The sequence below is a fragment of the Mesocricetus auratus genome, unplaced genomic scaffold (assembly GCF_017639785.1).
Source record: "Mesocricetus auratus isolate SY011 unplaced genomic scaffold, BCM_Maur_2.0 Super-Scaffold_4256, whole genome shotgun sequence".
In the NCBI taxonomy this organism is placed as follows: Eukaryota; Metazoa; Chordata; class Mammalia; order Rodentia; family Cricetidae; genus Mesocricetus; species Mesocricetus auratus.
Window position 1 is genome coordinate 111,477,242 of NW_024429182.1, and position 11,236 is coordinate 111,488,477.

Here is an 11,236-nt window from a genome sequence, read left to right on the forward strand (position 1 = left end):
TCCAAGACCTAAAGGATGACATGGTTGCAAAATTTCAATCTTTAGAAGATACATCCTCTGAAATGTCAGATGTTGAGTCAACAGATGCTAGGCTACCAGGAAATAAACGAAATATGGCTACTAGACATCCTAAGGTGGCCTTTCCAGTAACTGTGGTAGAAAGGCCGGCATCACAGAGGAACCAATCTGGTTCCACTACACATAAATGGGAACCTATTCCCATGAAAGAAATGAAAGCTATAAAGCAAGTGATAACGACTTTTGGGGTCACAGCCCTTATGTAAAACAGTTACTAAATACATGGGCTACTACCAATAAGATAACTCCCTCAGATTGGAATGCTTTAATATCTGCAGTGCTGGACCAGTCTTCCCAAATACAGTGGAAAGCTTTGTGGAGACAGGAAGCCAAGGCCCTTGAACTTCAATGTTTGAAGGATGGCTTTGAAGCTATGAAAGTAAAGTTATTGGGGAGAAGCAATTTTCTGACCCGCAGGTCCAAGCTGGTTATGATGAGCATACATTTGATTTATGCAAAACAGCAGCACTAAATGCTTTGGATAAGGTTCGTGAACCAGGGGAAAGAGTTGAATCATATTCAAAAGTGATACAGGGTCCAAGAGAAAGATTCTCTGAATTCTTACAAAGATTATCCAGAGCAGTAGATTTACAAATAACTGATCCTAATATTAGGCAACTTCTTACAGAATCTTTGGCTTATGAGAATGCAAACCCACATTACAAACAGATACTGTGGCCATTAAAGGTAATATCAGCACCATTGGAGGAATGGGTCTTATATACAACTAATGTTGAGTATAACAATCCAGAGGCAGGAACCTGGATAGGAGAAGCCATTTCTAAAGGATGTAGGAGGAATCAGGATGAAATATGGCCTACCCAAGAAGACATACCAAATTGGGTTGGGGAAGCAATCTTTAGAAGTTTCAAAAGACATCGAAACTTTAGATGTTTTAATTGTGTTAGAATAGGATATCTTAGTAGGAACTGTAGACAACACATTCCTAGAAATAATCCTTTTACCAGGAATGCATCAAACAGAAGGCCTCAGCCTCCTGGTCTCTGAAGGAGGTGTGGAAAGGGCTAACATTGGACTGACAAATGCTGGTCCACAAGAGATAGACAAGGTAGATCTTTAAAGCCAGGAAACAAGGATCGGGGGCTCAAATGGGCCCCCAGAAAGAAAGATTATCTGGTCATTCCCAGTGACTGTGGAGGACAACCTCTCCCAGGACAATTAGAAGATCCACTGCCCATTGTAAATAATATGGCACTGGATAATACATTAGCTCCAGAGGATGAATCAATTATATCAGGAGGAGATACAAAATATATATTTTGGCAAACTTCTATACAATATCATAAACCCAAGTTACCAGTTAAAGTAAATAATATGGTGAGTACTGGCATTTTAGGCATAGGAAGAGACGTCACCATCAATAATCAGAAGTCCTGGCCCCCAAATTGGGCCTTAAAACAGGTTAATGTTCAATTCTTAGGGAATGGAATACTATCTGAAGTTAAACAGAGTGTTAGATGGATTGACTTTATTGGGCCAGAAGGACAGAGGGGAAGGTTAAAGCCATATGTTGCAGATATTGCTATAAACCTCTGGGGTCGTGATCTATTACTACAATGGAATACACAGATTAACATTCCTCGTGTATCAGCTAGGAATTATAGACAAGCTCTTGATGGTAGAAAGAATATAGTAAGACAGTACAGAAAATGGATGCCAAATGTACAGGCGGTACAGAAGCAGGATGCTAGTGCCAAACCTACAGAGAAACAAAAGCTCTACCCTTAAAATGGCTGACAGATGAACCTGTCTGGGTGGGTCAATGTCCTATGACATCTGAGAAATTAGAGGCTTTGGAGAAGTTAGTTCAGGAACAGCTAGATGCTGGACATATTGAGGAATCAACTAGTGCATGGAATTCACCTGTTTTTGTTGTCAAGATGAAGTCTTGTAAGTGGAGAATGGTTACTGATTTTAGAGCCAGACTACGGGGTCTCTACAACCTGGGATGCTGTTGCCTTCTGTAATTCCTAAGGATTGGCCAATCATAGTTATAGACTTAAAAGATTGCTTCTTCACCATACCGTTACAAGAAAACGACAGAGAAAAGTTCGCCTTCATGGTACCTACCTATAATAATTCCCATTCGGTACAGAGATTCCAGTGGAAGGTACTACCTCAAGGTATGTTAAACAGCCCAACTTTGTGTCAATATTTTGTGAATAAACCACTAGAAATAATTCGTAAAAAGTTTCCACATTCGTTAATATATCATTATATGGATGACATATTATTGTCTGATTCAAATAAGGATACTTTGGAAAAGATGTTTGAAGCAGTAAAGGAAACTTTGCCTTGCTGGGGATTACAAATCGCCCCAGAAAAAAATACAAAGAGGAGATTCTATTAACTATTTAGGTTATAAAATAGATGCTCAGAAAATTAGACCGCAGAAAGTACAGATCAGAAGAGATCGTTACCAGACTCTTAATGATCTTCAAAAACTATTAGGAGAAATCTCTCAATTACAGACAATTATTGGTGTAGAAGGGCATGATTTAAAACACCTAAAAATGGCTTTAAAAGGAGATAAAGACCTAAACAGCCCACGAATAGTATCTGCTGAGGCTGAAAAAGAATTAGAATGGGTAGAAAACAGAATATTAGAAGCACATGTAGACCGTGTGGATCCAAAACTGGACTGTATTCTGGTTATTTTGCCATCTAGAGAATACCCTTCAGGAAGATTAATGCCGAGGGAAGACATCATACTATAATGGGTATTTCTGCCACATAAACAGAATAAAAAATTGAAAACGTATATAGAAAAGATCTCTGATTTGATATTAAAAGGTAAGTTAAGGCTTCGTCAACTGACTGGGAAAGACCCAGCTGAAATTATTGTACCTTTAACAAATGATGAAATTTCCTCCTTATGGAAGGATAATGAGTATTGGCAAATAGCTTTCAGTGACTTTTTGGGAATTATTAGTAATAACTATCCCAAAACAGAGATAATCAAATTCATAAAGAAAACAATTTGCATTCTTCCACGTATCGTGAGACAAACACCTATTTCTGGAGTTCTTACCTTCTACACAGATGCAAACACATCAGGTAAGGCAGGGTATAAACAAGGAAATATAAGTAAAGTAGTTCAAAGCCCTTACAACTCCATACAAAAGGCAGAGTTATATGCCATTCTCATGGTACTTAAAGACTTTACAGAGACTCTCAATATAGTCACGGATTCTCAGTATGCAGAAAGAGTTGTCTTGCACATTGAGACTGCAGAATTTGTTCCTGATAGTACAGAATTAACTTCATTATTTTTTCAATTACAGGAAACCATCAGAAACAGGACTCATCCTATATATATATATATAACACACATCAGATCCCATACAGGTCTACCAGGTCCTCTGGCACAAGGCAATGATGAAATTGATAGTTTATTAGTAGGTAATGTGTTGGAAGCTTCAGAATTTCATAAGAAACACCATGTTAACAGCAAAGGCTTAAAGAAGGATTTTTCTATCACCTGGCAACAAGCCAAAGAAATAGTAAAAATTGCCCCAGTTGCTAATTCTACAATCAAACTCCATTACCAGCAGGTTGTAATCCTAAAGGTATTCACAGAAATGAACTTTTGCAAATGGATGTATTTCACTTCCCAGAATTTGGCAGTTTAAAATATGTATACCATACCATAGACATATTCTCAGGATTCCAATGGGCTATTGCCCTCAGCTCTGAAAAGGCTGAATCTGTTATTACACACCTCTTAGAGGTGATGGCTGTTATGGGTATACCTAAAACGATAAAAACTGACAATGCTCCAGCATATGTCTCCAGTAAATTGGAACAATTTTTCAAATATTATAATATAAAACATGTAACTGGTATACCTTACAATTCCACAGGACAAGCAGTGATTGAAAGATCTAACCGAACCTTAAAAGAGATGCTTCATAAACAGCCAGGGAGAACAAAGACCCCTAAACACAGGTTACATAATGCTTTACTAACATTGAATTTTCTTAATGCTGATGAAAAAGGACAAACTGCAGCAGAAAGACACTGGACTACAGAGAAGACCTCTGAACTGAACCAACCAGTGTATTTTAAGGATGTCATGACCTCAGTCTGGAAACCAGGATATGTGTTACATTTGGGAAGGGGCTATGCTTTTGTTTCCACAGGAGAAGAAAGGCTTTGGGTCCCATCTAAATTAATTAAGATTCGATCAGAACAGAAAACGTCTCAGGAGGAGGAAGGATGACGGCTCATCTACAAGGTCTGCTATGTATAAGGAGACCTCATTAAAGGAAAGGGACGTATTCTGTTTGTGTCTTTACAGGACAATTATTTCTGAACAGTGAAAAAATTCTAGGTATATGGATACCTAAAGAAGAAAGGATAGCTACTCAGAGGACCACCAAACATGCAATAATACGATGTGTTATCAATGTCTAAATCTCTCTATTTTGTTATTGTAATTTCTATTTCTTACACTTCTTAATATGCCTGAGTCCCAATTCATCTAATTAATGCTGGCTTTGGAGTTGGATTGGCTCTCCTGCTTTAAACCCAAGCATATTGTTAATATGCAATGCAGACTTTCTGTATTATATCAAAGAGCCATTGATATAAGACAGAAACAACAACAACAACAAAAGATATATATAGATATAGATATATGGGGACTGTCATCTGTGTATATTTGATTCTTTTCTAAAACTCTAATCTCCTTCATGTGCATTATCTTCCTTAGGGTCGCCTTTCCCAGTATTCATACACATAAAAGTTAAGAATTTCTGTGCTAACATTAATATTTCAGTTTTCCAGAGACAAAGGGATTTCTTGACAGCGATCTTCAACTGCTTCAGAAAGAGAATGTGGATTCACTTCCCTGACTCATCCTGATTCAACTGGATACATCTAAACTGCCCCACATCATCGACCCCACCTGACAGGCACCATCCTGAAACCAGCTTGGAAATACATCACTCGACACATCATCAGGCCAAGGAACTGATACAGTGCATCTTCTACAATCTGAATAGAGCTTCAGACAAGAGCTTCAATCAAAATCAGAAATCTAATCCGGAACTTCAGTCAAGCCTTTCCTGCAAAACAGAGACTAAGTGACCTACTTAAGACTCTTGTTACACTAACAATTTCTTCCTACAGGTCCCCATGATTGTCATTGTCCCACTTCAGCAGGAAGTAAATTTAAGAATTCCATGTCCCAACTCCCTACTATTGACATTAGAGCATAGTTTACACCTGTTAGTGTTAATTTGCAATTATTTTAGGGTTGGGATTGGAAGAAGGTGTTCAGACTTAGGCATCCCTTTCAGATAAGTTTAGACTTTAAGTGGAATGGATATGTTTAGTTTAGGATAAGTAGATTATAATTTAATTATCACCCTCTATGTATATATGTTGTACATGTTTGTATCAAATTTAAATCTTCTATTTAGACTAAAAGGGGAATTGTAGGAGTGAACCCCACAAAGCTATCCGCCCATCAGGGTGGGGACAAGGTAGAGATAAAAGGAAGTGAAAGGAAAAGGGGCTTCCCTTTTTTCTCCTGGGAGCCAGCCACGCTTGTAACTCCTGGTCTGTGCGACTCTCTCTCTCTCTCTCTCTCTGGTAAATAAATATATTGGTTTCCCTATATAGCATCGAATATCGTTATAGGCAAATAGCTTGTAGTGACTTTAGGGGAAGGATCAGTAACAATTATCCCAAAACAGAAAGAATAAAATTCATAAAGAAAACAGTTTGAATTCTCCAGCATATCATGAGACAAACACCTATTTCGGGAGTTCTTACCTTCTACACGGATGCAAACGAATCAGGTAAGGCAGGGTATAAATCAGGAAATATAAGTAAAGTACTTCAAAGCCCTTACAGCTCTGTACAAAAGGCAGAGTTGTATGCCATTCTCATGGTACTTTAAGACTTACAGAGCCTCTATATATAGTCATGGATTCTCAGTATGCAGAGAGAGTTGTCTTGCACATTGAGATAGCAGAATTTGTTCATGATGGCACTGAATTAACCTCATTGTTTTTACAGTTACAGGAAACCATTAGAAACAGAACTAATCTTATGTATATAACACACATCATATCCCATATGGGTCTGACAGGTCATTTAGCACAAGGCAATGATGAAATTGATCGTTTATTAATAGGTAATGTGATGGAAGATCCAGAATTTCATAAGAAACACCATGGTAACAGCAAAGGTTTAAAGAAGAATTTTTCTAATACTTGGCAACAAGCCAAAGAAATAGTAAGAAACTGCCCCACTTGTTCATTCTACAATCAACGTTTGTTACCATTAGGTTGTAATCCCAAAAGTATTCACTGAAGTGAACTTTGGCAAATGGATGTGGGTCACTTCCCATTATTTGGCGGTTTGAAATATGTATTCCATATCATAGACACGTTCTCAGGCTTTTAATGGGCTACTGCCCTCAGCTCTACAAAAGCTGATTCTGTTATTACACAGCTCTTAGAGGTGATGGCTGTTATGGGTATACCTGAAAAAATAAAAACTGACAATGCTCTAGCATATGTCTCCATAAAATTGGAACAGTTTTTCAAATATTATGATATAAAACATGTAACTTGAATACCTTAAAATCCTACAGGACAAGCAGTAGTTGAAAGATAACTGAACCTTGAAAGAAATGCTTCATAAACAGCCAGGGGGAAAAAGACCACCAAACACAGGTTACATAAGCTTTACTAATGATGAATTTTCTTAATGCCAATGAGAAAGAACAAATTTCAGTAGAAAGACGCTGGACTACAGAGAAGACTTCTGAGCTGAAACAACCACTGTAATTTAAAGATGTTATCACGTCAGTCTGGAAGCGAGGATATATGTTACGCTGGGGAAGAGGAGAAGAAAAACTTTGGATTCCATAAAAATTAATCAAGATTTGATCTGAACAAAAGAAACCTCAGGAGGAAGAAAGGTGACAGCTCATCTACAAGGTCATATTCTACTATGTGTAAGGAGACCTCATAAAAGGAAAGAGAAGTGTTCTATTTTTGTCTTTACAGGAAAACTCATCTCTAAACAGTGAAAAAATACTGGATGTATGGAAACCTGAAGAAGAAAGGATAGCTACCCAGAGGACCATCAAACATGCAATAATACAACGCGTGGTATCAATGTCTGAATCTCCCTATTTTGTTATTATAATTTCCATTTCTCTTTGCTTCTTAATATGCCTTAGTCCCAATTCATCTAATTAATGCTGGCTTTAGAGTTGGATTGGCTCTCCTGCTTTAAAGCCAAGCATATTGTTAAAACACAATTCAGAATTTCTGTATTATATCAAAGAGCGATTTATATAAGATAGAAGAAAACAAAATTAGGGACTATCATCTGGTATACTTGGTTCTTTTTCTAAAATTCTAATCTCCTTGATGCTTATTATCTTCCTTAGGGTTGCCTTTCCCGGTATGCATACATATAAAAGTAAAAAAAATTCTGTGCTAACATTAATGTTTGAGTTTTCCAGAGAACAAGGGATTTCCTGACAGCAATCTTCAACTGCTTCATAAAGATAATTGGGATCCACTTCCTCGACTCCACCTGCTTCAACTGGATACATCTGAACTGCCCCACGTCATAGACCCGACCTGACAAGCACCGTCCTGAAACCGGTTTAGGACTACATCACTTGACACAACTCTAGAATAAGGAACTGATACAGTGCATCTTCTACAATCTGACCAGAGCTTCAGATAAGAGATTCAATCAAAATTAAAACTCCAATAAAGAACTTTAATCAAGGATCTCCTGCCAAACAGAGACTAATTAACCTACTTAAGTCTCTTGTTACACTAACAATTTCTTCCCACAGGTACCCATGATTGTCATCGTCCCACTTCAGCAGGAAGTAATTTGAGAATTCCACGTCCCCTCTCCCTACTATTGATATTAGAGGATAGTTTACACCTATTGGTATTATTTTTCAATTATTTTAAGGTTGGGATTGGAAGAAGGTGTTCAGACTTGGGCATCCCTTTCAGATAAGTTTAGAATTTAGGTGGAATGGATATTTTTAGCTTAGGATATAAGTAGATTATAACTTACTTATCACCCTCTATGTATATATGTTGTATATGTTTGAGTTTGTATCAAATTTAAATCTTCTATTTAGACTAAAAGGGGAATTGTAGGAGTGAACCCCACAAAGCTATCAGCCCATGAAGGCAGGGACAAATAAATTAGCACAGGTAGAGATAAATTGAAGCGAAATGAAAAGGGACCTCCTCTTTTGGAAGCCAGCCACGCTTCTGATTCCCTACTTGTGTGATATTCTCTCTCAGGAAAATAAATACATTGTATTCCCTATTGCATTGACTATCATCATTAATTGTCTGACTCAAAAAACTGGCTCAAATTATGCTCTATTCATAATAGGCAAAATTAATCAAGACGTTTTTAAAGAAATCTTTGGAAAATAAAATTTGTACATTTACACAAGATACTACTAATCAGCCATTAAAATATAAACAATAAATGAGGAAATCCACAGGTAAATGGAGTAAACAAAAATATCCTATACATTAGCATACATGTAGTTATTAGTTTTGAGTCAATGATAGGCATGTTACAATCCATAGACTTAGATAGGCTGTGTATGGTATCAATGACTAGGGAGCACAGGTACATTTTCATATCAAAGGTAACTAGAATAGATAGCTAGAGATGAATGTGGATGGGGCTGAAATCTGTAGAGCAAATTGTGAGAGGAAGCGGAGAATGGGATTATATAGAGAGATTACGCTAAACATAGAGACATCTAAACTTGAAGCCATTTGAGAGATGTCAATAAAATCTAATAAAATCAGAGCTCCCTCAATTATATATGCATGAAGGTGATCTAAATGAAATCACCCAATAATGGGGTAGACAGATCCCCAACTGTACATCACTTGTTCACAAATTAAACCTTCCTGTCCCAAGATTAGGTTTCATCAAATTGAAGAGTTGATCAATGATATGCCAAAGCAACCAGGCTGCCATCAGGAGTGTAGGTTGTTTACACAGACTGATAGCAAGGCCCCATTGCTGAAGTCAACAAGTAGGCAACTCAAACCTATATGCTAGAATCTTTAGTACTGTAATGTATTCCACACACCATCAAGGCAGTAATGTAAATACCAACACAGCCCAAAACCCTTAGAGCTACACTGTTATCCTTCCTGTAATATATGATAGTTCAATTGTGTAACAAATCTTGTGAGAAAACTCACAAATGTCCTGACTGAAAGCATGCTTCCCCCATTGGAACCCATGCAAAATACTGCTGGGTGACAAGATAACCTGAGGCTCAATAAACTAGGTACCATGATAAAACCAAATACAACTGTTGAAAAACTATAGAAATAAAATGATTCCAAATGATAATATACTTTGTAAGAAATTGATACTATGATCTGCAATCATCAGCAAAACCTCCTCCTGTAGCAGATTGGAGCACATACAGAGTCTCACAGCAAGACATTATTCAGAAATGAAGAAAGCTTGGAACACGTTGTCATGAATTAGTTTTCTCTGTCAAATTTCTCCCTCCCAAGCTTAGTTAACTCTATACAAGTGGAGAACAAAAAAAGTAAAAAGCTATAGGGGATGGAGGACACTAAGAAAACAAAACCCTCCAATTCAACAGGGTTCATTCACATATGCATGATCTGATACTGAGGAAGTGTGCACTGATTTTTCAAACTGTAACAGATGCAGCTCTAGAGCTGAAAGGACATAGGAAGATGCTCACATCCCTAAGACAGAAGCAAGCTCAAATTGTTAATCAATTTAAAAGTAGTCTCACTGGCAAGGAATGTACTCTTAGCATTGCACTAATTGCTCAGTAGTAGATGGCCAACAGACAATAAACAACAAATCATCCTTGGTAGTTCCTTCTCACAGTGTCCTGTCAGGACTTTATCTTTTTTTGTGAAATTTCAAATTTTTCATTTTTTATGTCTTTTATTTTAATTATGTACTTGTTTTTCTCTGTGTTTGTCTTTTTATAAATGTTATAGATGCAATTTTAGTAGTTTTTGATGAATATGAGTGTTTGAACAAATGGATCTCTAAATCATATGCCTTTCATTGATCTCTTTTCCTTCTGTGTGTACCTTTTATCTAATTCCTATGGTCTAGCTTTATTTTAATCTAATTAATTTATATTTTATTATATTGTCACCATCAAAGCTTATTTGTTTCCTAATGAAAAACATAAACAGAACATATCAGGAGCAAGAGTAGATAGGTAGGAAATTTGAATAGTTTATGGTAGAGAACCATAATCAAGGTACATTTTGTGAGAAAGGAAGTTATATTCAATAAGAAAAAATAAATCCATCCATCAGGAGAAGAAATGAAACACAGGACTACACTATTTTAGTCAGATAGAAATTACTCAAAAATTATGGAGTCAATTATAGCACACTATTAAAACAAATAATAAATAAGATCACAACCAGTTTTGCTGACATAGAAGTGTCCAATCAGTAGTTGTCAATCAATCTGAACTGTTATAAAGATTGTGAATAGAAATTTAAAATATAGCTTAGAATCTGCTCTGCTTTTGATGTATTAATGAACATTTTTATCACAGGATGATGACTGGTTCTCTATTTAAGCAATGCAACAATGGGAGATTTTATGCTGGATGTGGCCACTCAGTGGTGGCAGTTGTCATGGTGGGGCTAGTGGTGTGTGTGTGTGTGTGTGTGTGTGTGTGTATGTATGAAAGTACACGCTGTGTGAATATCTCTAAACCAAATATGTAATGATGCATCCCAAATCATAACCATGTACATGTACAGACACAATATCTGTATGACTGTAATAAGTTCTACCTAGAATGGGTTGTGTCTAATGATTCCATATGAAACTTGGTTTGCATGGGCTGCAAATATTTCACATGTTGATCAGAAAAGCAGTGTTGTGAATTAGGTTTATTACTTAATTTCCTCAGGAATAATTTACCCTGGGGCCTTCATATACACTAGTGTGAATTTGAACCACAGGTATGTGGAAGGGAAGATGATCTTTAATCATAATTACTGTAATTTTCTTGCACCTGGTCATAAAATTCAGATGCAAAACCAAAGGACTGAAAATGCTTAGGATTTCTCCAGAGAGCAAAAAA